Source organism: Pundamilia nyererei, unplaced genomic scaffold (assembly GCF_000239375.1).
Source record: "Pundamilia nyererei isolate P.nyererei 1_Seehausen unplaced genomic scaffold, PunNye1.0 scaffold00136, whole genome shotgun sequence".
Classification (NCBI taxonomy): Eukaryota; Metazoa; Chordata; class Actinopteri; order Cichliformes; family Cichlidae; genus Pundamilia; species Pundamilia nyererei.
The window spans coordinates 1,787,998-1,792,613 of record NW_005187537.1 but is presented as its reverse complement, the minus strand read 5'-3'; positions in this window follow the sequence as shown (position 1 = coordinate 1,792,613).

Sequence of the window (4,616 nt, the reverse complement as noted above, 5' to 3'; positions counted from 1 at the left end):
CACACACACACACACACACACACACACACACACACACACACACACACACACACACACACACATAGCAGTCCTAAATCTTTTTTCCTTTTCTTTTCCAATTTATGTTGTGATGACATATGTAATTGCGGGCTGGATGATGTTCACAGGCTTTTTAATGAACAAAGCTTTATTTATATATCACACGCGAGTTGGAGGGAAGTGGCAAGTGTACAAAATGCTGGACCTTGATGTCAAGGACTGGGGTTTGATTACAGAACCCAATGTGTTTGTATGTTTAGGCTACAAATCACAATCTTAAATGCTTTGAGTGCCAACATGTGATGAGTATGAGGTTTGATAGTGGGGCTTAGTAACGCATCTCTTCATCATGTAGGTCATCCAGGTCATGATAGTTTAAGGAACTTGAAAAAAAAAAGCAGCTGGATGTTTCACTTCTCATCCGAGAAGCTTCTTCAGTTCAGAACTTCTTTCCAAGCTCCTTATTTCTCCATAATCCGAAATGCATTTGCTGCTGTAATTTAGTGGTTGATAAATATGATTTATAAGAGGCACAGTGGAGAAGTTCATGCAGTTCAAACTCAACGTACTTGCATGAATGAAACTGAGGTTGCTTGTTTAAAGCATTATCTTACTAATTAATTTCTTAAGTAGTACATACTCAGGACTCATGTGCCAGATGATGCTTGAAGCTTTTGTAATTACCCGATGGATTATTGATTGATTAAGCACTTTTCATTTATTCTCAATAATGTTAGCATGGCTCGGCTGTCAGGGGAAAGTGTTGACAGGCGAGCGGTGAGCGGTTCATTGTGCCCCTGTGTGTTTTGTGTGTGGGATGTTGGGTTTGGTGACAGGAAGGCGAGTCCCACATGGTGTCTGACAGGGATGAGCAGAAGCCTTTGGCTGATGTGGACGTGGTGCCAGGTGCTAACAGGTGAACACAGAGATAGAGTTGCTGTATTGTTGCAGTTTGGGAGAAATGGAGGGGTGTATAGGGAACCGGACACCTTCTATGGGCCTGGAACGAGCCAGGGGTTACAGAGTGAGCTCAGGGATGGCGCTGAGAGCAGGAGGGGGGACTCAGATGGCAGCTTGCACTCAGGGATGATAATGACAAAGATGATGATGTTGGAAAATGACCCACTAACAGATGCTTGGGATGTCAGATTATGGTATTGTTTGGCTATGATGGCAGATATAGGCATGATTAGTGTTAGGGTGCAGCACAGAAGCAATAGGAAGACTAATAGTAGCAAGGGAAACCTGACCAAAACAGACAACCAGAGGTACATTTTCGTAAATTCAGTGTCTTAAAATACAGAGAAAAACAATTAAACTACTAAAGAGGTGCCTGAGAGAAGTATTTCACAGAGGGACACAGAGGGCCTTCTATGTTCTCATAGTAATTTGAGCCGTTTTGGGGTAAAGTGAGTGGTTGTTACCACAGAATACGATCCGCTATGATCCTGTACATTGCAAGTCTTTATGTAGTCTTAAGACCTTGCAAATGTGTCTGCCTCAGCATCAGTTTCCTCTTTCCTCCTCACTGCAGAGTGAAGTCAGACCACAACACAATGGGAGACAATAGCGAAGACAGCTGGCCTAGGCTTTCTGGAAAATGAAAATAGTGCACCAATTTGTGTAAAAGTGCCGCTGACGATTTGTAAATTCGGCCAAAGACTTCCAACAATATTCTTCCAAAAACCGCTGACGTGATGGCAGCTGCAGTGCAACATGCTGTGACCACTTAAACTGCGATAAATCACACAGCAGCACCTGTTGAGAGATGGGCAGCCTACTGAGACATTCAGCAGGAAAAATGTCCCATAATCTGCCAAATACAATGCGTTTTTTTTCCACCAATTTAATTGTGCACAATAAACAAAACAAAACAAAAACCATGCAGTGGTTTAGTTAAATGTTTAGCAGTACTGGTAAACTATTTTGTCACTTTTGGGCACTGCTAAGCCAGCTGTTCCCAAGTCTTTGTACTGACTAAATACATGGATTTTCCACAATATCTAAATATTCCTTTAATAGATTACAACTGTGTAGCAAAGATGGTATTTTTTCAAATATTAGATGCCATTTTCCTTCTTTGTAAATGTAAATCTTAATTCTAAAAATAGCCAACAAATTTTTATTTGGTGTACTAACCTTTAGTCAAACTGAGATGTAAAAATTTGTGTAGTTTAAATGGCTGTTTAGTCAAATAACAAATGATTTGACAGAATGTTTCAGTGTTGTTGTTTGGCTTATTTATATCAGTATTGACCTCAGAGTTGACACGGCATGGCTTGCATAAACTAAAATTTGAGAACTAAGGACAAAGTAGAAAATCCTGTCAGATTTTGATCCACCACGCAACACCATCTGGAAAGCATCTGATTGGCAACACCTTCATTTTTCAGGATGACAGTGATCCTAAACACACTACGAGTGCAGTAAAAGCACACGTGGATAGACACACACATATTAACTTTGTCTTCCCAGAACCCGACCGTCAATATTACTGAAGCAGTGTGGGATCATCTTGATAGAAAACGGAACAAAACGCAGACAAATCCACCCAAAAATGAGCTTTGGATGTAGTTCAAGAAGCCTGGAGAACTATTCCTGATGACTACTCAAAGAAATGACTAGAAAGCTTGTCTAAGAGAGTTCTAGCTGTGCTGAAGAATAAAGGTGGTCAACCAAATATTGACTGTTAGAATTGTTTAAAACTCTGTATTTGCTTTATATGATTTGGATTAGGGGTGGCTCAAGACTTTTGCACAGCACTGTATATATTTTGATTATGAGAGTAAATGATTACATTTCAAAATTCAGGTGAAATGTGATGCTAGCCATTACTCGGGGCCTCTTTTGTGCCATTTGCTCTCTCTGTCTGGTCACGTGTGTGCCTCTCTAACTTTAAGAAAAATGCCACTACTGTACTTCAGCATTCTCCTGCCAGTACAGATCACACATAAAAATATAGTTTAGTTAAAAGTTATTTAGTGCACTAACTGGAATTTGAGTGTGTGTTTGTGATCTCAGTGCAGTGACAGCCTGAACAAATAAGCCAAGCTGATTCTTCTGAGATTACAATAGAGTCCACGTCGTCTCATGAAGCTCTGAAAGGGATGGGAGGGCACAGCGGAGGCCCCTGAATCAACAACCATTAAATTCTCCCTTCGCAAGTATGAGGGGAGTCTTTAGAGTTGCGGCCGTGCTTTAAACTAACAAAACTCAAGGGCATAGACAAATAGCAGTAAATACAGATGCCTATTTTACCTGCGCCCTTTAGGTTGGATGCTCGGTGAAAGAGGCAGATTAGCTGACAGCAGGATAAATGTGGGGAGTGAAGAGTGGGATGAAGTAGATGAAGGAGAAGATGAAAGCTTTGTTGTGCTGATGCTTAATGAGCTGGAAAACACAATTGAACTTCTCTGACTGTGGAAATTGCTGTGAGGGCATCGTAAATTAGCGCCAGTGTGGGAGCTAGCCTGCTGACAGAAAAGGGGCTTTGTGTGGTGAAGGCTTCTTCACAGGACCGCAGCCGCTGGGATCTTCACAGCGGTATCATAGCTCGATCTGTCACAGGGCAAGGAAATTCAGCCTTTCAGAGCTGTTTGGTAGCCCTGTTGTCTCATGCATTTACCAATGTAGCTGTTTTTCTTACTCCACTGTCCCACCTGTTGATCTGCATTTTCCAAATAAACCTACTCACCTCTAGTCTGCTGCACCCCGGCTCTCTTTCTCCCGCCACCTGTGGATTATTATTCTATAAACAGCAAGGCAAGAAAAAGTTAGGACGTAGTGGATAATGGCAAAAGCGAGCAAAAAGGAGATGGGTCTAATTCTTCTCTGATATTTGGTGAACTCCAAAGGATGACTCTTCATTCTGGCTTTGCAAGCTTGGCACATGCCTTCTGTTACTAAGTGGCTTCATATTGAAAGACTCTGCGGCCACTATTCTCTCTCCCACTGGGTGCCAGCCTCTCTGCCCTGGCAGCTGCTGGGCTTTAGAATAGACCCATAGTTTCCCCTCTGCAGGTGAGCTGCACAGCCAAAACAGGGCCCCTCAAAGGCCTTTTCAGAGCCTCAATAGGAAACTGACTTGGGGAAAGAGGAACGGGCACACAATGGCCGCCTTCTCTGGACACAGAGAAGATGGAGATGAGCTATTGGGGTGCTGCTTTAGTGTTGCTTATAGCCATGTCGAGGAGAGGTGATGAGAGAAGAGAGGCTGGGATGAGTCCCCTCTTTTTAAGTTTCTGAAGGCGTGGTTCTTTCCCCGCAGCTTTGCCACCGCCGTGCAGGGATGCCCTGCCATCCCGTGTCTCCTATGTAATTGCTGTTCTTTTGAAGTTTGATGAAACTGAATGTTTTTTCCATGTCCTGGGGTGATGGAGGTGACACTCCTATGCGCACCTCCCCTCTCTTAACCCCCTTCCTCCCCTTCAGTCCTGTCCCAGAGCACTGTGGACTCCCTTTTGCCAAGGGCAAAGCAGACAAGAAAGAATGTGCCTCCCTCCTCTCACTTGCACCTCCTTTTCATAGTTTGCTCTCTAACTTTTATTAGCAACAGCTTTCACTGACATATGAAAAGTTGGCGATGGTGAGAAGTGGAC